Genomic DNA, 26019 nt, shown 5'->3' with positions numbered 1-26019 from the left:
CAATTTCCATACCTTTCTGGCAGTTTAAAATAATGCCATATCAGAGAGTGATTTGGAGTGTTGGATGTGTGAGAAACGTTTGCTAGTGTTTTTCAGAATGACATGGGATATAGCTATTGGTCTTCTATTACATTTTTTTTTTGCAGATTATTAACAATGAGGTGTTGCAGAACCCTAATGGTATGAATACCATATAATCCTAATGTTCTAGTTTTCAGGATATCACATAAAATTGAATACGTGGGGATAAAATGTGCAGTGAGGTTATAGGTTTAAGATACCACTTTGCAGCAAATTTTAATCAATACACTACAGCCGGAAATAAAGCTTAATTTTGATATCTATAGCAGTATAATCTAATCTTCACAAAGGAAGTATTTCAGATCTCTTTATCATGCGTTATTATACTATTATGAATCATATTATATATACTATATAATATATAGATTATACCATATGAATGGTTTGGAGTGGTGGACACGAGTTTGTAGAAATCCTGAAAATACACCCTCTGGCTGTTGGTGATTACTGGGGTATTTCAGAAAAACAGGAGACATGGTCAATACTGTTCTGTTGCAGCTAAGCACATCATTACCGAAGCCCTTATACAGTGGTGAAACACCTTTCCTCTTATTGCTCTTTGCCTTGGTGTCAGTAGTAACAATGCAAAAATTTCCTCACTATTGAAGAAAGCAAGCAAGCAAAGGAACACATACAGTACATTAACTGTGGTATATTGAGTTGCAGAAACCATAAAAATCTAGATATAATATCGTATTGTAATATGTTGTATTCTAAACAGCATAAGTTTATTATTAATAATTGCCTTAACAATTCCGTATGTTTTAAAAATGGTATAGGGTTGGGGTTTTTTCCCCCCTAAAATTGCTATTTTATCTAAACATATATCTAATGTAACACAGCCGTTATATCCAAATTTGCTGTGATCCTTTTATGACCTTGGCTATGCTATCTGATACACATTATGATATCTGAGTTTCTGGAAATTATCAATTTTAGAAATCTGTCGGTGTGTACCTTAAACCTAATATGTATGGAGGACATACCACAAAACAGGAGCTTAGCCTGTAGAAAGCTGAATATATGCGTAAAGGCAAGATCCATTAAAATGATGAATGTTCTCGACTAGTAATGGAATAGCAACCTTTGTCCCCTGTACTCCCCATAAAAGACAGTTTGGGGGTATGCGCAAAGTTGTGGGGACTCCCTGATTGAGGAAAGGACGAATGGATGGGGGGAGAAAAGATGAAGCAGGATAGATGTGACAGCCATAGGGACCTTAGCAGTGAAAAGGCTCATTGTGTTTATGGGACGTGATATGAAACATGCAGAGGTTTCCCATTAATTTCAGCCTTCAGTTTCTCTCTGTAACAGGAAGACACCATTTAGAAACTTATAGAAACATGGAAATGGAGTATTGATTGAGCCTCACTGTATCGTTAATCAACATATCCTCCTTCACCAGCATTTAGCAATTGATCTACATGATGTTCTAAACCTTATTATTAGCAACACATCTGCTTTATTCATGCACAGCTACCAGTTGTCTGCATTGAGAAAGTCAGAATGCTCCACATGTCCTATTTTCCACTGCATATTGTCAGCAGACACCAAATGACTTGCTGTAAAACTGCATATCTCTGTTTAACAAGCCTACAAAAATATGGATGCCAGATGCTTGCTTACAACTGCCTGTGTGGGTAAATTGTTTGGCTTCATGCTTTGTCTAATGCGGTTCTCTCTTTTTGTTTACCGTGAGCTATGTTCTTAATAAACACTCCAATTTGGCTCAGACCACAAAGTCTATCTGTCACACAGAGCAGCAGACCCACACAAACTCTACCTCAATAGCATTCATCCCATTTTGTGGGGCTGTACTGTACTATATAAGGAAATGCATTACATTGCAGGTCATGATGCTTTAGTAACATTTATGGTGGAGACCAAAATGTATGCAACATGCGCTCATGTGCTCTGAATTGCAAAATCTTGTTTACAGCCTTGAGCCCGACACTGTTATCCCCTAATTGAGCTTCAGTGTGTTCATCATGAGCTTTCACTACAACAGAATAAACACAGAGAGCATGCTAAGTAGTTGTGCTACAGAAGCAGTTTATGCAATATCTAGCATATAGAGATTACATTTTACAATGCTACATTTGGCAGCAAGACCGCAAGACGAAAAAGATAAATTTATTTTGCCAAATTTCGAGTGTAATTTGATTCACTGTTCCAAAGAGTTACAAAACATAAATTTGCATTAACCATTAAATATTTTACCCTAATACACCTTTCCTATACATTTTGTAAGTACTCTGACTTTATGTCTCACTGGGAAGGCCATTTAGAAAATATTTAACATGGTTGGTGCAATGAGAACATGAGAACAGTCTTTGTGTCTGACCTTGGCATGCTGTGGAAAAAAATGGAGGAAAAAAAGACCTGCAATGAGGCCAAAAGCACAGTTATAGTCCAGATCTTAATGTTCTTGTCCTGCAGAAAGAGCAACTGTTATAAGAGACACTGCCAAACCAGTCAAGATACAGAACAAGTAATCTGTGTTGTGCTTGGGGACCAGAATCCTCACATTCATAATGACATATCTGACCCATGAAGCACCTACAGAGAACCAGTAACCTTTATTATTTTTCTCCATGTGCCTTTTTGTGTTGGCCAAATCGTGACCCCTATTTGTTTAACATATATTTATTTGAAGGGAGATTTTTATTTATTTATTCTCAACTGCATTATTCTCTCTCCCTTTGTATATTCCAGAATTCATAATGCTAAAGTGGTGCTTGAACGTTTGTGAACCCTTAAGGATTTTCTGTATATCTACATAAATATGACCTAAAACATAATCAGATTTTCACCCAAGTCCTAAAATTAGACAAACAAATGAGACAACCATATTATACTTGGTCATTTATTTATTGAGGAAAATGATCCAATATTACACATCTGTGAGTGGCAAAAGTATGTGAACTAGGGCTGCACCGAATGTTCGGCAACCGAAATTATTCGGCCGAAAATAGCAAAAAAAGCACTTTCGGTGTTCAGCCAAATAAGTGAAAAGGGCGAATAAATTTGACCGAACAATGACGTGTTTGATGACGCGACCAAATAGCGTAGCAACCAGCGTGAGACTCGCGAATGTCACGACCTCCACTTCCGGCAGTGCGCTCGGAGAGATGAGTGGGCACGCACATACACGAGCTACGTGCATGAGCTACGTGCTCTTTGGATGTTGACAACCATGACATTGTTTACTGAGGACACATGCGTTTGTTTTGTTTCTGTTCCGGAGTATTCTGTCTCATCGCGAGACGTAAGGGAGTAGAGTACGGAAGCAGGTAAAGACGCATTTATTTAAGGGCAGGCAGACAAATCCAAATCGTAATCCAAAAAACATAGTCAAGACAGGCAAAGGGTCGGGCGATCGGCAAACAGGCATAAACGGGGCAAAGCAGGAATCAGAGTCGCGGTCACAGAAAACAGGGTCAAAACACAAAACAAGAAACATGAACTAGTACTATGGACTGGGAGCGGAAAAACCAGCTGGGACTAAATTAACTAATCTAAAGTTTAACCTAACTAAATCTATCAAGGAACATAACATTAATAACGTATCTAACTATACTATATCTACTCTAATACTCCGCGAGGTGTACAGGGATGCGAGCAGTGTATATCCCCAATATAATCAGCCGTATATAACCGAATAGAAACGAATTTTTTGCACTCTTGTCAATGCACTTTTTAATGCAGTTTTAGTTGTAGGCTACAGAGTGTTACATTCTTTCAGCAGTCAGTTATAGGCCTAACATCGGCTATTCAAGGGGGGCTCAAAGATGACCACATAAAAATATTTTTATTTTACTAATTTATTTATTTAAAGTTATATTGTGCCTTATTGGTAGCCTACGCCTGCTGGAATGAAAAAAATGTTCAGTGTTAAATAAATATTTTGAAATTGTAGTTTTTGTAATTGATTTTTTTCTTTGAAAAGCAAGACAAAATAGTAAAAAGCACATTTTGACTATTTAATTTGCATACACTGATTAGCCATAATAAAACAATGAAAGCTTCAAACAGCGTTTAAAGGGACCAAGCACCAAAGGCACAGCAAGCACAATGCAGAGCCTGAAGAACATGAAGAGGAGAAATAGAATGTACATGAATGAATAAAAGATTCAGAAATTTCAGAAGCACAGCTGAGAACAAGGTTGAACAGCAAATGAACAGAGGCATTTATTTGCATGCCAAGAGGTTGAAAGGTTAATTCAATGCTGAGCCACAAAAGAAAGGAACCGAAATACAAAACATTACACAAACTTTTAAGAACTTGCACCACATGGGAATCAAACCCAGGACCTTCAGAATTAATGATTGTTGTTTATCACACTGCTCCACACATCAAAAGTTGTGTTTTTACATAAAACCGTATACCTCTAGAACACTAGGTGGCGCTGTATTAAAATTCTTTCAGGTACCTAAAGGACACGCTATGAATGATCCCTATGAAATTTTGTGCCGATATGTCAAATATTTTAAAAAATATTACAATATATGACAAATTTCAAATTGCATATTGGTATCCACGGATTCACCATGACCCAATGAATCTGTACACACCTAGATCATAATTTTCTGTCAAAGTAGTCAAAAGTTATAAGCAAAAATGTTCATTTTTCAAATCTCATGACCTGTAGACAGTGGTGATGTTCTCAAATTTTTAACTAGTGGTGGTGCTGGGGTCTTTGAGACCCCATAATTGGTCCAGATACTATTCATGACCATGTCTATAAGTGTGCCACATTTCATCATTTTCCTACTTACACTTCATAGGGCTGCCATTGGCCCCTAATAATAAGAAAACTAACAGATACAATAGGGGCTACAACCCCTTCAGGGTTTGGCCCCTTAAAATGCTGACAGATGACGTGAATAACATTGACTATCTCTTTATAATGGCACCTGCCAAGGGGTGGGATGATTAGGCAGCAAGTGAACAGTCAGTTCTCAAAGTTGATGCATTGGAAGCAGAAAAAATGGGCAAGTTTAAGGATCTGAGCGACAAGAACCAAATTGTAAGGTTAGACGACTGGGTCAGAGCATCTCCAAAACAGCAGGTCTTGTGGGATGTTCCCAGTATGTGGTGGTTAGTACCTACCAAAAGTGGTCCAAGGAAGGACAACCAGTGAACTGGCGACAGGTTCATGGTTGCCCAAGGCTCACTGAAGTGTGTGGGGAGTAAAGGCTAGCCTGTCTGGTCCAATCCCACAGAAGAGCTACTGGAGGACTGTAAAAGAAAGCCAGGGGCAGTGGTGGCTTGGCGGTTAAGGCTCTGGGTGACTGATCGGAAGGTCGGGGGTTCAAGCCCCAGCACTGCCAAGTTGCCCTTGAGCAAGGCCCTTAACCCTCTCTCCAAGGGCCTCTCATGTAGCCTCCGCTCTGACCCCAGTTTCCTGATATGCTGGTGTATACGAAGATCAGAATTTCACTGGTCTGTGATCAATAAAGATACATTATAAATTGATAGAAAGGTGTCAGAACACATGGTGCAGCTGCGTAGCTTGCTGCATAGCTGCAGACCGGTCAAAGTGCCCATGCTGACCCTTGTCCACTGCCGAAAACACCTAGAAAGGGCACGTGAGCATCATAACTGGTTTCATGAATCACGTTTTCTATTACATCATGTGGACAGCTGGGAGTGTGTGCGGAGGAAGTTTAATGTGCTGGGCAGGTGGTTTTTATGTTATGGCTGATCAGTGTGTAAAATGCAGAAATGTTATGTATAACAATAATACTTTACTCACAACAATAGATGCATTACTTAAGGATGCATTGATGTCAGTTATGCATTTATTAGAATCGGTTGGGACATTTCTTGTTGACATGCTTGTCTTATTGTGGGTGTGTTGTTACTATTCCAGTCTAGCTCAGAATATTGAAGTCTGTCAAATTTGAAGTCTGGTTTGTTAATTTGGTTTCAGTTAAGTGTCAGTTATTGTACAAATTGACATGCAGAGGAGTGATGCAAACAAAACAGTTTCTCATAACTTTTATTCGTTAATGTCATTTTGGCATAAATGTGCCAGATCTGAAGCCCATTTGTGAGCACAAATATGTGCATGTGCTTTGTTTTTTACTAAACATCTAAGACTGCAAAACAGTCATCTTCCTTTCTCTATGTTTGCCATTTTTCAGTCAAATGCACTGTTTATTTTTTCTGATGGGTAACTGACTTAAAGCCAGCTTTTCTTTACATGCTCTCCACACATATAGATAGTATGTATTATATATTTGAATCCTCCTTAAATATGTCAGCTTAAATGGCACATAGCATGTGTTTCTGCTCTGTTAAATATGACCCTCACACAGAGGAGCACTGCATGCTGGTAATTGGATTATGGGGCTGTCAGTCAAACTAACAGAGTTAACAAATGTAAAAAGGTCTGCCCACATATCAAAGATCACCAGCTGTGAATGAAAGGTTGCTTACATTTGATTCATCAAAGACATTAAGTGTATTTTTTTCACATCTGGTGTGTTTGAGGTGGATGCAGTTGTTATTTGCATTAGTGTTGACTGTAGCTAACATACTTACCATAGGTAACTGGCAACACATGGGGCCCTTGGTGACACCTGGTCTTCTGATCCCTCAGCCTGTGCTACACACTGTCTCACACATGCACACGCACATACATCTCGGACCTACCATAACTATCCCTCTGGTCAAGATGTCCTTGTATACTTTTGTGTTGTGGTTACCCACAATGCAGAAATGGAGACAAGGAGAGAGAGAGAGAGAGAGAGAGAGAGAGAGAGAGTTTGTGTGAGTTGAACTGAGAAATAGGGTTCATGGCAAACACTTGTCCTCTCCTGTTCTGCATCTAATATCATTAGATGCTCAGAGACTCCCTAAAGAATCTCTCGTTAATAATACTAAAAAGCACAACCCACTCTAACTTTCCAGAGCCTTTTACCAGCTGTGATACAGGCCCCCATAGTTTGAGCTTTAGTGTGCCAACTCATCTATTAACCCCCCTATTCCTGTGGCTGTTTTTTTTTGGCAGGGGACCACGAATACTCACACAACCTCTTCATTCATGCCCAAGCAGCCACTCCCATGCCTAAACAGCCTTTTTTAGACTATTATAATCTTGCTAGTAAACTTAAAGTCATGATATATAGTACATCCTTATGACTGTTCATCGAGCAAATTACAGCGAGAAAAGGCAACACAGGATTCCCTTACTTTTGCCTGTTAAGAGTTCTGTTGCCACACCCTCATGCTGATAAAAAGAAAACCATCACAAAGATTAGTGTCAGTGTAGAAGTGTTACAGAAAGAACACAAATGTACAGCAGACAAAGACACTCAATGAATAGCGCATCATAATCTCGGACTTCAAACTAACCCATCCATCGAAACTTAACGCAGACATAAGGCTTCATTACTACCCCACAGAAGCCTTTTGTTACCATAATGACTTCTTTCATCCTCACTGCTGTGTAAATAATAGAAATGGATCAGTAGCAGCTCTGCTGACAGACGCTGCTGGGAGAGTTAGCATTAGCAGTGGAGTCACGTCAGCCTACTGAAGTGCAGATGGCAAAGCACAACTAGCAGTGATTGCTAACACAAGCATTCCATCACTCATATTAAGACTGAGAAAACTAGTGCTTCAATGTAGCAAAAAAAAAAGGGAATTTTCCAACCTCTACATAAGCCATAAGTGATTGCTTTTGGAACTGTTTTGTCTCCCTCTTGAATACACAAAGCACACCTTCAACTTCTCATTGTGCAGAGGGAAGGGTGAGGAGCCCTTACCTGCCATGTTCAACGATGGACATGTGGAGTGAGGAGATATGCTTGGAATTCATAAATGACTGTGTCTGGGAATGGATGATTGCACTTCACACTGTCAGTAATGAACAATTCGTCTGTTCCTCCATCAAATTGGCAAACATTAAAGGACAAGCTTTAGCTGGAAATGCAGGTTAAGGATGTTTTTTGGCAACTGATAAGGGAGACTGTCTTTATGAGATGTATGAATGGTAAAAGTGTATGTGTATGTGTGTGTGTGTGTGTGAGAGAGAGAGAGAGAGAAAAATTTTTTTGCATTTAAGATTCACAGCTGTAGTATCATTCACAATGAGCCAAATGTGCAATGGGCTGTCTCAAATGTCTGCCTTTAGTGAGTTATTCCAAAATTCATTACATTTAAACAAATTGCTCTACATCGGCCAAGCGGGTGATGTATAAACTCTCTAACTGACAAGTTAAATAAATGTATAATATGTATGGAGATAATTTATTGCTTAACATCCACTGAATCACTCGTGGGAACACCTCATGGCCAATTCATGTGGAACAAACAAGGTCAGCATCAACACAAACTAAACACAAAACCAGTCTGAGATCCTCAGAGACAGAAAGAGTGAAGATATGCTATACATGTGGGCAATGTTACACATGTGCTGCTGGGATATTTTGCAATATAGCCTTTTCCTGCACACTTGCACACTTGAGCACAGAATGAAGACAGACAGCACAATCAGCAACATTGTGAGCCCATGAGTGGGGGATGTTACTTTATTAACTGCAGAGAGTAGCAACACCACCCCAACCAGCATTATACCACCATTATGTACCAGAGGCCCAGAGAATACAATAACTGCCTCTTTCTGCTATATCTGCACTTTCTACCAGATCATTTGAGACCAATGAAACATGGGCTGTGGGACATTTGCATGAACCTTGTAGTGCCTTAAAGCAGGGAAACATTATGCTTTGTCCTTCTGCATCAGAGGCAACAAGCTGTCTTGAATACAGACCTCATTTAAGGAATCTAACGTAGGTTTTGTTTAACAAGTGCCACATCAGGTATAAAATAGAGAGGAGTGATAATTACTAAAGGTTGTGTTTGTTGATGGGGGATATGACATTACTCAAGGTACTGGTGCAGTTTTCTCTCGGACTTTTAATTACCTTTAGTTTCTTTCAGTCTGCCTCTGAAGACAGTACAGAATTAATGATGCACACTGTGGTGAGATGGCCACCAATGGCATTAACTGGAAGATACACCAGGTTGCAATCTGCATTCATCAAGCTGTCACTGGTAGTGCTGAAAATGGCACGAGTCAATACAATAAGACAACAATGGCCATTAATCAACTGTCTGCCAAAATGTTTCTGTGAGTCTCATCAACAGTGTTCACAATTGCATGGTGCCGAGCACAGTCTCTGGTGTCTTGCTGAGGATATGGATTTTTCCGCACCAAACTGAGCAGTCCCCATGCTCACAAGCTTTGCTCTGCCTGTTTCGAATGGACCCAATTCAATCAATAGCAATTTAATTTAACTCTCTTGGTTCCAAATATGGCAAGAGATTCTTGCTGTATCTCTTGGTTGAATGAAAGACAATGGTTTTCAACAGCCTTAGCTGTTCTTTTATTCATTTTTTATTAATTAAAATGCTATCTCAGAACAGAAAATATCCTAATCAGGTTAGTTGTGTGGCCAGTTTCTGCTCTCAGAACTATCACTAAGATTTTAAGTGGATCAAATGAACAGGTTGCCTACAGTTGTGATTTGAATAGTTCAATAAGATTATGCATTTCTTTCGAAAAATTGGAGTTATATGAATTATGTTAAATAAGAACCATGTGTCCTTATTACTGATAAGGATTTTAAATCACTTTTATAGTATTTCCTCTTGCTTTATAAATTAAGGAACAATCACTTTCTCATTTTGTAATTATATAGTTGGATCCACTTTCATTCTGGTTGGATCAGGATTTTGCTGTCTCTGTCTTTGAAGGCACATAGTAAAAAAAAAAATGCTATAAGGAACTGCATGGGACACAGGAACACAAAGAAAGTACAGAGAAGAACATCAGTTCCTTGGGAACAGTGAAATTTCATTGAAGATTGATGATATCGTGACACTGTTTTAATAGAGTTCAGAACCTTTGATTCCACACCAGTGGTTAGATGTAATCTTATTAGTGCTTGACTGTGTTTCAGAGGTTTCTGTCCATCAGGACCTTACTAACAGAGGACGTATGACTCATTTGACTCACTGAGTCATTTCTCAGTGTTTCCTTTCATTTCTCAATTCATTCTCTATCAGCACATTATTTGTTCTTAGCAGATCTCCACCCCACATAGCTTTAGTAGGCAGTACATTCACACATATGATCAAAGTTTGCTTAAATGATCAACCCAGTTTGATATAAAATATTTTATATATTGTGCAAGAGTTGTAGATGCTTTATAAGGCTATATTAATTGAATCTAATCTACAGCATTTTTCAAAATATCTCATCTGTACTATAACTATTTTAGCTCTCCTTAAATTTGCTACACCTCTTTATCACTCACTAATCTGTTTAGTTCACAACAAAAGGCCTACCATGAAACATATTCAAAACTGAAAGGCTGTTAAATGAACACATAACAAGCCCATCCTCACTCAGATCAATTTCCCATCCCCCAGCAACCTTATTTTGAATGTTGTGTTCTCAGCAGAAGAAAACATCCCTTAACATCCCTTATCCTTTTTTTTTTTTTTTTTTTTTTTACAGAAATATATATGCTAATATATACTCTTTACTGAGTAAATTGCATGGTGGTCAAGGATGACTCGAAACATGTACGTTTTTAATTTAAAAAAAGTAAAGCAGATTTGCTGACATGAACATTTGACTCTAGAGGGGTGAGCACTAGTTTAGTGTGAGGGTAGGGGGTAGGGCTCTGGGAATGCATAACTGAACAAATGTCTGGGTGAATCAACATAGCCTGGGTTAGCAGAAGGAGATTTCTACCCTGCTTATTACAAAGCTCTTGAAAGGAATTTGATTCATATCCATTAAACCCTACAAACCTACTTTTTCTAGTAAAGTTGATAGCTATCAGGGAACAACAATACTGTTATATACGTGATATAGGGACTCTAAGGCATATATTTGTATGTTTTTGTCTAATAACAGTGCATGCACACAAGAAATAGACCAAAAATGGCTCAGATGGCTGTTTGTTATATAGCTAAGATTTTAATGACTGATATATAAATTTGATTTAGGGCCATGTTCTTTAGGACCATGCCATTTCAACTGTGCTTTGATGCTAAAAGACATCCTGTGAGCAGTGGTGTCAGTTTGTGAGCTTCCAAACAGAACTCTGTTCTTTGGAACAGACCACTGTATCTTTGGTTCAGAGACCCCCCCGTGTCTGTAATTGGTCTAAATGTCACATGATCGCTTGTGTCAGGATTGAACCAGGAACCCTGGATCTCTGAGGCAACAACATTACATACTGTGCCACCACGCTGCTCCTCACCTTTTATGAGTTAAATAAAACCTCTCTCAGCTACATTTCTGCCTCTTTCATCACAGGTCTTGAAATTTTTTGTTCATTTTTTCAGGTTGACAGAGTTGCCTTGTCTTATAAGTAATCTCATACAATAAATGTTAACAAGGCTTTATTAAATATACAGGCATACAGTACCTGGCAACACTGCAATTCTGTGAAGTTTACTCAGTTTACAGCCCTCTGAAAACCTTTCTGCACTCCCTAACAATACAGATTGTCTTAGAAAGTCTCACAGCAAATCTCCAACTCTCTCAATTGTGTTTGTCTCTTTAGGTCAGTTTGCTCTTATTGTATTCCCTGTACTTTATTAGTAAGTGTGGGATGCAAATGTATCCGACTCACCTGAAATTTTGAAATGGAGCTGAGAGGATGGGGGATGATTCCGTTTAGGTTTCAAAAATAGCAGGGCAGCATTGTTTTCATTCATCAGTGCAGTGAGACAGCAACTGGTCTGTCAGGTTTCAATAACTCTTATTCCTCTTTTTTTTTATATGAAATAGGTATTTTCTTACCTTTGTAGTGGTGTATATACTGTATTATGAAGTCTACGGTTTTAAGCCTTTCTACAGCTTGCCAGTAGGAGGTTTGCAAGTATTCTAATTTATCTTATGTTATCTTATTTTGCAAGTTTTCTTATATACCATATCTGATGAGCATCACTGACTTTCATCATCATGAGTTATTGCAGACACAGACCAGTTGTAAACTAGAACCATTGTGAGTGTCGTGAAAGAAACTGAAACACAGGAGCAGTACTAAATGAAGCAGTGATGTTTGCACAATGCACCCACAGCCAAGGGGTTTTCTCTTTCCATTCTCTCCATGGTGTAGTGGTCCAGTTGTGTGGGAAATCATTTGCTGATAAGTCATTGCCATATAACAGACCTTGGCCTGGCCATCCTCAACTTGCTCTTCAGTGTTCTCAAACAGCTTGATTTTAGCAGTGGCATGCTGGGGTGATGTGTTGCTAATGCAGTTATTGCCAGGGCTCGAGATAGCACTTGTGCTGCTAGCTTTGGGTTCCTGATTTTTAGTAAAACCAAAATATATTAAAGAGACCTGGGGCACTTGCTTCTAGTTCAAAGAAATCTCACTAGCTACAAATTTTAACACCAAACTTCAGGAATGTTACGTTAAAATCATGATTTAAAAATAATCAAAGTCATCAAATAAAAAAAAAAAAAAAGATTTTAAAAATCATCCTTACATATGCTTGCTGTCAAGTGAGGGAACATGCAGAGAGATACAAATGTAGGTAGAGATGTTTATTAAGATCCAAGCAGACAAATCCAAAAATGTAGGCAAAATCAGAATCAAGAAATAGGCAAAAGGTCAGACAATCAACAAACAGGATATCCAAGTCAAGACAATCTCAGAAAATACTAGGCAAAAGGATGGCAATAACATAAACATGAACCGAGAGATAAACAGGCTTGGTATAATCACAAACACAAGGAATGGCACTTATACCGCACAATGTGTGAGTGAACTTAAAGAACTAAAGTCCTTTTAAACTGTAGCTGTGATAATGCTGAGAATTGGATGCAGGTGTGCATGATTAAAATGAAGGTGAGAGTGAACTCAAAGTCCTTTTAAACTGTTGCTATGATAGTGCTGAAAATTGGATGCAGGTGTGCATGATTAGAATGAAGGTGACCGTGAACGTGTCAATGTGTGAGTGGTCTGGGAATTGAAGTCCATGGTGGCCATGTTTGTAGGCCACAGTGCAGGCTGGGAAATGCCCCACATCCCCTGGGATAGGCTCCAGGCCCCCTCAACCCTGCGTAGGATAAGTGGTATAGAAAATGGATGCATGGATGGATTTTAAGAGTAGAAATCTATTGTTATTAATAAGAAGAGAATAGTCAGGTACTTATTATTCCCAACATTCATCCAATCCCTCAAACCTAAGATGTTTTTCTGCTTCCACCCCAACCCCCTGCATTATTTACATCTTGATTTAACCTAAGTCAACTTTGGATTAGTGGTAATTCAAAGCTCCACCACCAATAAGAAAGTCTTTATTATCCAAAAAACCTGTCATTTGCAATCTGATAAACTTCCAGGCAGTATTTGTGCATGAGTCTTATTTTTCCCTCATAATTTTAAGATAAAGCCCTTGTTTCCAAGACACCGTCAGAATGCTTCCAAGCAATGCAGATGAACGATGAACTGAAAGCGCAAAAGTGAAACCCCTGAAATAGCTTTCACACTTCCAGTAAAACAGACACTAAAGAAAACTTGAATTAACTGTTAGACTTCCCATTTTCTATTCCAAAGTTTAATATGAGCAGAATGGGGGATTTGAAAACCTCTCTCTTAATAGAGCCTTTCATGGAGGCACAGGACAACGAACAAGCACATTCATTCAGTGCCTTCCAAAATGCAAATGCCCCTGGCCCTTAACACTTTTTATTGAGGTTTCCCATGTCACAATATGGCACAGAGTACATCAGTGCCTGCTTTTGCATGTGCTGCATCAAAGCACTGGTACACATTAACGTTTTCCAGACAGAAAACAATATAGTGGGGTTTTCCTGAAGTACTGCGAAGTTTAGGGATATCTCCCAATTGCTTTAGACTTTTCAGTAACCTTCCATTGTAATTCCTGTGAACTTATGCTGTGTAGAATTGTGTAAATACTTCCTTATCTTAGGCTGATACTGATTATAACATCCTCAGTAATTCATGTATTAATTGTTCTCTTATGTTGATATCTTAATATAAAGATATCTTGGTCTTATGGCAATAAAACACTTATTCAGTAAAAGGCACAGAATGTAATAATTGTTTTGTAGTCTTCACACGATGTCTTTGGACACACTGAAAAAAATAAGCCATAAACAGTACAGGATGCAACTGCAAGACTTCTCCCCTTAATGCCTTTACTTTGAACCAGTTGAAGTAAGACGTGTCAACAGTTTTTTAAGGTTACCAAGTTTCCATCACAGTCCAAACAGAGGTACTTAAACGGGGGCTTTTGTTTTGACTCAAGGCGATTCCTGAAGACGGAACTGAAACACAGGTAGTCAAAGAGTCTCCTGCTCTCTGCAGTCAGTAGATGTGCTGCCTTGCACACTAATGAGAGCTAGGCTGTCACAATGTGGAAAGCAAAAGCAATTATGCCCATATCTGGTCTTTGCAAGGCCACTCTGCTCTTCTAAGTTTAAGATAAAGTGCATACACCGATTGCTTCAACTTCTGTTGGACTAAATTTCAGTCTTGCCCTTCGAGCTCTTCATACCAGTGAGCTTAGCAAAATTGTCTTTAACTTCAAAGAGAGCAATTCCCAAATTGGATTTGGAACACCTACTGATAGATCAAAGTTCCGGCCTGATTGCATTAGTAAGTGATGGCTACTCATATGGCAAGTCCTGTTTCTAGAAGAGTACAAGTGCATCATGTTTCCTAAAAACAGTTGTAATGTAATTTCTTAAAAACATAAAGGCAATTCAATCAATATCCAAGATGTTGAGATGACTTGTTACACAATACAGTGCATATGCTTTTTGTCTATCTAGTATATTGGCATACAGTTGGCTGAAATTAAATGGATTGTTTATTCCTGAAAAAGCAAAAATTCAAATGTGACACCAAAGCCAGATATGGTTGGGTGGATTCTTGTATTTCTGGAGCTTGCTACAGGAGGCCCAACTGCTAAATATTAATATGAGAAAATCTGGGAAAAAAAAAAAAAAATTCCTCAACAGTCATTTAAGTAAAAGAATCTTTAAGTTCTATGAAAAAAAGGGCTCAAAGCCCATTCTTTTAACATACATGAATTTTCATGAGCACTATCTAGGGACATAACCTATTTTCATTCGAATGCTCTTCCTATTTTCGCTCGTTCCCCCACAGTGCCACATTACTTGTGAGAGAAAGCATTTTGACATATTTCCAGTTGATGTCATGTTTACAAAGCTCAACTGAAAGGGAGTGAGTGTAAGGTGTGGCTTCAAGAACACGCTGGGCAAAAGCTAATCACTCCAAATTTCAGAGATTTCCAAGACAGACAGTGATTCAGCAAACTATTTGAGCATCCTGCAGAGTTTCTCTCTCTCTCTCTCTCTCTCTCTCACACACACACACACACACACACACACACACACACACACACACACACACACACTGCCTTTTCATTATGCTTGGATGACACACTTCCTTTACTTCCTTTGTATGAACATGGGTTTCTATAGAGTGGAATATTACTCATGTATAGCTGCACGACTTATAAGAGATTGTCTGCTATACTCTTTAGCTTGTCTGTTTCTTCTCATCTTTGAAGTTTTTGTCAGGAGTGAACAATGCATGTTTGCTGTTCAAACTAGCTTGATTGCTCAGCTGTACACAGTCAATAGATGAGAGAGGAGTCAAATAAAAGACTGTCAAAATACCATTAATATTCAGTCATAATTTCTTTGGCATTCCCATAAAAGAGCCTGGAAAATGTTGAATCACTATGGATGTATCATGTACAGTAAAAGCGTAATCATAAAATATCATTTAAATATAAATAAAAACTTGTTTTTTTATTCAAAAAAGGTTTATTCATGTTTTGATTTTATGTATTTAAGACACTGCACAAAAATCCATTTGACACATCATTCTTTGAAAGAGAAATCCCAATTCCTCCAATATGAAGCCACTGTTACTGATTAGTACTGAAACGCATGTTTAAGCAAATGCAACAAAGTTCTATTAGTGAAATTCATCTAAGGGTACGACAGCCAAGCTCAGCTTATAGAGCAAAGGATGAATAGAAATGTACAATAAAATAGAACAGACGCTGATCTCCTTCATCTGAGTCACCACAAGTCTTCTGAGAGTGTTGCAAACATCTGTTAAGTATGCACGCTAACAGTAGCCCTGCTAGACTCTTTGTTAATTCAATTCACAATCGCTTTGTCTGACATCATAGTTCAAAAGGGTAGTAGCAAATTATGCAGGTGCCCTGAGTAATAATGAACATGTTAGCCTTTGATTTCTATACTCATAAATCTGCTTTGATGTGAATATTAAGCAGAGTGGCTGCTGTTAGAAGTGAAGTGTTCAAATAGATTCCAATCATGAAATCTAATGCCATTTAAACAGGAATAAATCTCAGTTTATAAAAAAAAGTAATAAACTGAAAAATAAAGAATGCGATACACACTTGCCAATCGAAAAGAGCCAAAACATTCAGTGATGACAACAGAAGTCAATGAAACAATAACAGGAAAAAAAACAAATTGCAGCAATTCAGAAATGAAAGAGCTGTCAGTCATTCATACCAAGCACAAAATCCTTTGTCAGTTGATGGCACATTATGGCATGTGTCTTTCATGAGTAAATCTGGCTCACAGAGAACATGACAGGAGTAAGATATACAGTGCTGTGAAGTCCTAATTTCTTCTGTTTTTGTGTATATCTCATACTAAGTAGTTTTAGATCTTCCAACGAAATACAACATAAAACAAAGGCAACCTGAGTAAACACACAATGCAGTTTTTATTTATTCAGTTTTTTTTATTATTATTGAAGCAAAAAAAGTTATCCAACACCTATCACCATTGTGAAAAAGTAATTGCCCCCTTATACTTAAAATCTGCTTGTGCCACCTTTAGCAATCACTGCAACCAAACGCTTCCGATAACTTGAGTTTCAACTTACAGACAGACTGAACATTCTCCTTTAGGATTTCCTGGTAGAGTGTTTTCATGTGAATTTATGTTTTCCTCAATTATTGCAAGTTGCCCAAGTCTGAAGCAGCAAAGCTTCCCCACATCATCACACTTCCACCACCATACTTGACCGTAGGTATGATTTTTTTTTTGTGGAATTTGGTGTTTGGTTTATGCCAGATGTAACGGGACTGTCTTCCAAACAGTTCCACTTTTGACTCATCAATCTACCAAACATTCTCGCAAAAGTTTAGAGGATCATCAAGGTGTGTTTTCGCAAAATTCAGATGAGCCTTAATGTTCATCTGGGTTAGCAGTGGTTTTCACTTTGCCACTCTTCCATGGATGCCATTTTTGCCCAGTGTTTTTCTGATAGTGGAGTCATGAACAGTGACCTTTATTGATGCAAAAGAGGCCTGTAGGTCCTTTGATGTTGTCCTTGGCTCTTTGTGACTTCCTGGATGAATAGTTGCTCTGCTCTTGGAGGAATTTTGGAAGGTCAGCCACTTTTGGGAAGGTTCACCACAGTGTCGAGTTTTTTTTTTTCTATTTAGAGATAATGGCTCTCACTGTGGTTTTCTCAAGGCCCAGAGTCTTTGAAATAGCTTTATAACCCTTCCCAGCCTGATGTATTTCACTCACCTTCTTCCTCATCATCTCTGGAATTTCTTTCAACTTTGGCATAGTATGTTACTGGGAAAGACCTTTTAACCAACTTTATGCTGTTGAAAAAGTTCTATTTAAGAGTTGATTTGAATGAACAGGACTGGCCAATCAGGGCTGGTTGTGTCTAGCTGAACACCAATATGTATGCAGTTTCATTTAGTTGGGGAATTAGTAACTACAGGGGCAAATACATTTCCCCACAGGCTCAGTTGGTATTGGATAATTGTTTTGCTTCAATAAATAACATCTTCACTTATCATTACAACATCTTACATTATCATTTAAAAACTGTATTTTGTGATTACTCAGGTTGCCTTTGTTTTACCTTAGATTTTGTTTTAATTTCTGAAAATATTGAGTATGAGATATACACAAAAACAGAAGAAATCAGGATAGGGGCAAGTACTTTTTCACAGCACTGTAGCTGATAGACAAACCAAAGTGCTCAAAGCATACATTTTAATACATTTAATGACTTCTTAAATGTCACATACCATATAAGAGAAATTTCATGGAAAGTGTGAATGATGCAGATGTCCTTATTTTTCACTGTGAGAGAAGCTTTAGTCAAGGGCACCACTTTAGAACCTCATTTTCGTTGGCTCTCTAATGTCCTTTCTCACCTTTCAGAACTCTAAAGATATGATTTTCAATATGATATAATATGTGCAATTAAGATATGGAGTGGGGTCCAAAAAATCTGGGATTTTTTTGTTAATTTATTTTTTTCATTTAAAATTGTAAATAAACGGAAGGTTTTAGATGTTTTAAATGTTTAATATTTTGCATATTTAAAATTCAATATTCTGCACTATTTCTAGGTCCCCATTTAAATGTAAGCAAATTTGTGATACTGACCATGTTAACTACTACAGATTTTTCCTTTCCACTTATCACTCGTTGTTGTCAATAATATAATTTGTAATGAAAATTGTTGTATTGAATTAGAACAGAATGCAAAATCAGAATGTATCCTCCATGAGCCCTTTCAACAGGAACACACTCTTATAGTCAGTACATGAAACCTCTTAAACGGTCAAGCTCTGATTGTATGTCCATGTTATCCAAGCTATCCACATTATCAGAACAGATATGTGGAGGTATGAATTACTCAGTCCCACAGTGCAGACAAAATAACGGTGAATTTTCACATTAGTGTGAGGGGCAAAGCAGCATTATTAATTATAAAACTGCAAGACTGCTCAGCATAAGCCTAACAGAAATAAATGGGCACCTACATGGTTAGATGATCAGCTTTCAGTGTGGCTCTAAGGTAGTGTTTCTCCTGGACTGCCTCTGCTATGCACATTTTGTTGATTTTCTTGTTCTCAACTCATAAGCTAATGAATAACCCAGAAAGAGATTGAACTGAGTGCTTTAGAGGAGGCAAAACACTAAAATATACAGGGCAGTGGCTCTCAGAATATTGAGAAACACTGCTGTAAGGAAATTGCTCACACTATTGGCCTAGTGGGTTCAAAGCCACCAGATGTGCACTGCAGGTGCTTCCATACAATATACTACAAGGCCATAGGGATCAGTGCAATGTAAAATGAGAGCACTTATAGTTATAAACAGCATGTAATGATGCATAGGGTATCCTGGATCTTACTAAAATATAGACAGCTATAAATGTTGTAAAGTTGATTTGCACAAGAAGGGAAGTAGCTTAGAGCACAGAAAGCTACAACACACATCAGAACATGCCTTCAAACATTTAATGGCTATTTTATTGATATTCTTCATACTGCTTATGGGTGCCTGATAATATTACCTATGCAGACTTTTCAAACTGAAAGTTCCAGCAGCAATCACCTATGATTGCTGGTAAAGTAATTAACCAACGTAATCATTCGTGCAAAGCTGACAGGGACATTTACATAATAATAGAGTTTCCCAGCACAACTAATACAGTTTTGCCTAAAGGCCTCAGGACCTGGTATCTCCTAATTATTTTCATGGTGTCTGAGAATAGCACCATCTTTTTACACAAGTAAGTGCTAGGTCTATGTAACTATTTTGTTGCTTTTATAAAATTTTGTTTTAAAAGTTTTACCACATTTTCTTTTGTGTGTATGTGTGTGGTCACTTATAAAAGATTCAAGATCAAGATTGAAGATTTTTTAAATGTAATTCACTTAACTTCAAGAGCACTGAGATAAGAACTGGGGCTGGTTTCATTCACTTGGTACTCCTGATGCAAGGAATGAGTCATCATTCAAGTACTATTCCTGCATTTTCAAAATCATTTAAACAATGTTGGTTTATTCATGAGCAATCACTCTCAACCAGGGATAAACACACGCACACACACACGCACACGCACACACACACACACACACACACACACACACACACACACACACACACACACACATACAGAGATCTGCTTCCTCATTTCAGTAGAAATGTCTCAAAGTATTCTGTAGCCTTGTGCGATCGTGACCTGCATGCCAATTCAAACACACCTGATTTTTTCCCCTTCAAGTCCATAGGATTTTACTTTTATTAAGAGGAATTCACAAAGTTAATCCTTGGTGCAATTTTCTGCTGTTGGATTAATCATGTATTGTAACATTACATTCCGTCTCTTTACCCTGACCCCAGTCCTCAGGCTTATCTCTCCTTAAAAGGCATCAGCTCGATGCTGAGACCTTATCTTGGCCGAATTAACCCAGGCTTAAAGCGGCAGGAGGAGAAGAGGCTCGGATATGGATGCTTCCAAGAAACATTAATCTCACTTGTTGGAAATCTGATTTTGCAGCACAGGAGGCGTTTGTTTGGCGGCACACTTTCCGCCTGCAGCCCTCTGCAATGGACTTTCTCTGCTGGCAGGTGGGAAGATGATGGGGATGATCCACACAGAGCTCTATGCCTGAAGCACTGCTGCATTAAATTACTATTGAACCACTGAACTACTTTCATTTTGAGCTAGGACACATCTCTTTTTTTTTTTTCATTCCTGCTTTCCACAGTATAAGCTCTAAAGCTTTAGAGGTACTATGTTGCTATGCATGTTAAATGATTTGATAGTTGTTTTAATGAATTTGTCTCCCTGACTTCATGTTTGTCCAACATTCTCAACTGGCTTATGTAAACACTCAAAATACCCCTGGGTTCCAGACCTTTGACTTTGTTAAGGCTGAGGACTAGGGGAAATAGCTCATCGGTTTATGGGGTAACATGATTAAAATGGGTTCAACAGGACTCTTTATTTAAAACCTGTCAGCAACAACAGTCCCATAAGTGAGAGAAGCTAGAATGCAAGTTAGCCTGCCTCCCACTGTTTAAACCCCCCCTCCGTGTTTTCCTGAACAGCATGTTTATCCTCAGTTATATTGCAGTCAATGTGAATGAACCTAATGTTTGGTGCTAGCAGTGTTATTGTGTTATGTGTTTGCCCGAGACCTTTGGTGAGGATGCCAATCAGGAAAGCTGATCACATAATAGTTGTTGCCATAATCACAGGGAGTGCCATCTGTGATCAAGTCTGGCAATGGAAAGTCTAAAAAAGACAGAGGAGACAGGAGAAATCACTCAATAGGATTACAGTCCTGCAAACCATATCACACACACCAAGTGCAAATGTCTCATGTAATTGTCACTCTGTGATTTAACATGCTTAACATTTCACCAACCTGTGCACAGTAGACTTTTTGCAATGGAAAAATGCAGCTCCAAGCATGCATTAGCTATCTCTTTCCATGCTTGACTACACTGTAAAATTAATACCTTATGTTAGTCAGTGGTGTATGTTTCACTCACCTATTAACCAAGGTCTGGAATCAATTTAGAGGTTGTTAATGTGTCGAGGCTAATGGGGAACTGAATATAAACACTCACAGGTACTTCGTCTTGAGAGGCATATGGTGGTAGAGTTCATAAAGAGCACCCATCAGATATCCGGCCTTTATTTTAAGCATTTAGGCATTTTAGGCATCAAAGAAACTGCTGAGAAATAAACGTGTTATAGCTTTGAAACTGAATAAAAACACCTGCTAAATCAGTCTTGTCCTAAACAAGTGGGAATCAACTGAAAACAAAAACTTTCTCAAACCCATTTGGCATCATTTATAGTGACTACATGCATGTAATTTTTTTAAAGTCTGAAATGTATATGTTAACCATACAGCTTTTAAGTGTTTGTCTCTAATTCTTAAATCTTTAAGTCATTTCTGTAGAGATATATTAACATCTGTTTCTGTGAGAAGGTGGTTTTAACATGTGTATAGGTTTATTTGATACATATTTGAAACTGGAGTACCAGAAGCTTCTTTTATTGCTCTGACAGTGAATATAACTTTGGAAGGTGCTTAAGACTGAGTTTCCCATTAAGCTTTGCAGCACAAATAGCGTTTTTTAAAGACCCATCTCTCAGTTAAGACGATCTTATCTTACAGATGCTTTTACAAAACCCTATATCTCCAATGCTAAAGTGGTATGAATCCAGCACAAAACATTCTCTGTTGGTTTGATGATGCCCAGCTTTTCATGCCACTGACCCATCATGTTCTGTACCCTACTTTTTATTCCTCAGCCTATATAGATGCTCTGGGAGTTCCTTTCTAATGCCAAAGCATAGATCAAAGACAGGATGGCAGAGTTGATCAGGACCCAGTTGAGCACATGGTGCAGGTTGTCAGTGTTGCCTGAAGGTTACTCTGAGGTTATTTCCTGTAGCGGAGAACACCTGTGCTCCCCATGCGCTGCATTTGGCTTGGCGGTTGTTAGTTTGGTTATTAGTTTTTGCAGGTAGTGCAGTTTTTCCACAACTAGTCTGATTGGCTACTTCTGCAGTGCCCTGACTCTTGGCAAAATGCTGTTCTGAGTGATGAGTAGATAATGTTTGTCAAATTATTGGAATTACTATTAATGAGGAATTAGAGCTAAAAACAAATGACACACATAATATGTGTCAGAGTTGTTTTGGTTTGTGAATGCCAGACCAAATGGCCCTGGAACAACCCTGTAATGCATGGTGGCTTACTGTGAGCCATGGAGAAGAGGGACACAAAGGCATAGAGATGGTGAGAGAGAGAAGCGGAGGGAGGGGAAGTTGTCCTCTAGGCAGTACAAAGAACAATGTCAGGTTTGTTCGGCCTGGCTGAACTCTGGAGAGCTGGCAGCTTTGTCCATCCTTTCTGCAGCTTCATTCTTTCCCTCTGTCCACTGTCCTCTGCTGCTTACTTCCATAAGTGCTTGTGCAAAGTTCATATGGCTTCCCTCTGTTTGTGCGGCCCATAATGGCAGCCCGATCCTGCTGCCACTTAAAGGGAGTGCCAAGGGACCTGTATTGACACAGCACTGACTGTTCTCAGTGTCTGGTTTTGGCAATCTGCTCTCACGATTAAACACACCGCAGTGTTTCTGCTAAATACTATTCTCTGTCATTTGACATTTTAGAGCAGTGGATGCTTCAAGATGAAACTTGTTTGTGTTATTTGTTAAATGAAGATGAATTATGACTAATCACAGTATTTCATATAAACAGATCAGCTGTTTTCTTAATCTAGTGTACAATTTATTTTCTATAAGGGCGGTACCTTTATTGCCTTTCATTTGCCAGAACATCTTCACACAGGACAGATCATTCTGGTTTATCAGAATTAAGCTTAAGTGATTTATTGATTTGATTAAAATCTGAGGTTGAGGCATTTATTGCAACACAAAGAAAAGCTTTGTCATACACAAATATAGAAATACCAGTTATGTCTTTCATATAGTTAGATAATTAGCTTCAGTCAGAGAGGATGGAATTAATGAAACCTTCAAAAGACAAGCTCACAAATATATTCATTATAATTGTTTTCTAATTAAGATGTTTTTTGTTTTTTTTTCTGGTGCCTGTAAATTCAATGGTATTCCAACTAACTGATGTCACCTGTTAGGATCATACTTCCTATAGCAAATGTAATCCAATAAAGCATGGAAAAGGCTATGCACGGTTGATATGTCAGCTTGATATAGGCTTATGTAGAATCTCTTCTGCATTTTTTTTCAAGGACATTTTTTCTGTGCTTTGAAGCTTTTTCTGTCCTTTAATGCCCCATATCAGTATAATTCAAGCATAGTTCAACCCTCCCCCCAGTTTCTAATTTTCTTCTTCCCTCTTCCCTGTTAAACTGTAAGTCATACACCCCATTCCACATCATATATCATCTCGATTCTCTCCCTCACCCCCTACTCCCCCAGTGTAATGGGAGAGGACTGGGTTTTTCCCCCCTAGTTTGCTGTTGAGGGATTGTTACTAGTCCACCTATGGCTATGCTGTAAATAAAACAAAAAATCACATACTCTTTGGGTTTCTGGACATGTTCTTGATTAAGTTCCCTTTGAATTGCTACCAGTTAGTCTGATATAAGCAGCCACTTGCAGCTGTTTGAATGTGTCATGAGCGGCGTGTTAAATTATGCTCACTTCATGCTCACTTATGTGTGTGTGTGTGTGTGTGTGTGTGTGTGTATGTGTGTGTGTGTGTGTGTTTGCATATGCTCATTGATGCTATGATTGCAGAAATACAGAACATCAGTTATACAATAATATTCTCTCTACCAAAACACTGAATGATTAAAACTGCACATAGACGAATATGCATAATAAGATCTTACCTTAGATTACATTTCTGGAGACGTCTGTATACTTTCTGGTTATTTAAAATTGATTTTCTAAACTGTGTCCCTATTCAACATTCCTTCACTCGTGCCCCCCCTCTCTCTTTCTCTTCCCATACCCACCCAGTGCAGTGAATAGCTCTCAGATCAGGCTTTGATTGTCACTCACTTAATGAGCTCCTTTGCCAAGGGAGAGGCTCTGGCAGCATAATCTTTTCCTGTGCCTCCCATCTCTTGGCCGCCTACAGAGCACTCCGTCAGTTCCTCGTATCCCGCATTCTTGTCTGCATTCTGTTTTCAGTCTGTTATAATGTGTATCAGAGGAAGGGGTTAGCCAGAGGCAGAAGGAAAGAAGAGAATGGAGCAGGGACTTGTGAGTAGTCAGACTTCTGTTTTGTGTGCTTTGGCTGAGCTTGTAACAAATGCATCAGGTGGGGGATTACAGTAGCAAAACAAGTGTTTTGGGTCTCTGCACATATGTTATGGGTGGGGGGGTTAGGAAGAAAGGTGAGACTTAAGCGCCTTAAGAGTCGTAAGTGAATGAAGAGATTTGAGGATTTCTTTGTAAATTTTTAATTTTGCCCTTTGGTCTTTAGGAAGAAATAAGAAAAGCGTTTGGGTTTGACTTGTTACTCATTTGTTGTTCCGTATCTCATACTGTGTACATCTGTTCCTCTGCAAGAATGTATGAAATTTTCCTTTTTGAAAAGTGCATCAGTTTGAATTGCGTGCTTTTGTGCAAAAATGAGTAAATATTTACATCCTGCTGGTTTTATGGTGACAGGTGTTCGAAAGTTTCCTGTGAAGCTGGACTTTCTCAGATAATCAATCATAAAAGAAGAGATAAAAGAGATACAACAGCCATATGTAAGCACTGATGAACAAGCACAGAACATTTTTAATATAACCTCCAAATCTTTAAACAGCCTGTCGTGAAGAGTTTGTCCAGATCATAGCAGGATGTTCACTTTGTATCATTTAGCGTAGCACTTATGAATCACATGTCCGGAACTTGAAACTCAGTGGTTAATATGTTCAATTGTGGAAACGGAGCAATAGGGAAAAACAAACAAGAGCTATTCTTTACTCACTGCTCCACCTCAGCACACCAGTTGTCCACAGCACTGGGAAATCAAAATCTCCCTCTTAGGCACAGAAAGCAAATTGGCTTCAGGTTCTAATGCAGGGGATCTAGAATGTAATTTTCATCCATCTTTTCCAACTGTGACCAGTTGTTTTCTGGGAGATTGCCAACATCCATCAGATGTTGTGAGTGAATGTAGTGAGGTCCTTGGCTATTTCTATTCCTACCAAATAATCCAACAGTCTCTCCTGTGAAATTGCTCTCAGCCACACACCCACTTCATGCCACTCGGAGCGGATCACAGGCTAACATCATTATTGTCCTGAGAATGGATCCTCTGTGATTCACAGACTTCAAAGAGATAGAAATAGGTGGAAGAAAATCAGAGAAAGTAATTCCCTTTGTGTTCACAAACACAAGCGCATTTTTAATTATGCATTTTCCCCTCACTTGTTCTATCTCCAAATCCCAATCCATCTCTCTCACCTCTCTTTCATTCTCTCTTTCTCTCTCACTTCCAACTTGACACATCTGTGATCACAGAGCCCCTTTAATTTGGCGTCTTTCATTCTTTACTGCCTTGTGTGTGACCTTA

The 26019-nt window shown here is 38.5% G+C and overlaps 1 protein-coding gene across 4 annotated transcripts in view; it reads left to right on the top strand.

The window, feature by feature from the left end:
• The window catches only part of chl1b (cell adhesion molecule L1-like b), a 120858-nt gene that overhangs the window by 10120 nt on the left and 84719 nt on the right, over window positions 1-26019 (top strand). The window contains exons 1-2 of one of the 4 annotated variants that reach the window (XM_053635831.1): window positions 24594-24713; window positions 25125-25207. The exons of 1 other annotated variant lie outside the window; for it this stretch is intronic. The gene's annotated coding sequence lies outside the window, so the exon portion shown is untranslated. Of the gene's footprint in view, window positions 1-24585; window positions 24714-25124; window positions 25208-26019 lie in introns of those variants that run through there. 2 more of the 4 variants (XM_053635832.1, XM_053635829.1) reach the window with 2 other exon arrangements.

This window comes from Ictalurus furcatus, chromosome 11 (assembly GCF_023375685.1).
Source record: "Ictalurus furcatus strain D&B chromosome 11, Billie_1.0, whole genome shotgun sequence".
Taxonomy (NCBI): Eukaryota; Metazoa; Chordata; class Actinopteri; order Siluriformes; family Ictaluridae; genus Ictalurus; species Ictalurus furcatus.
This window is presented reverse-complemented; position numbering and strand designations above follow the sequence as displayed.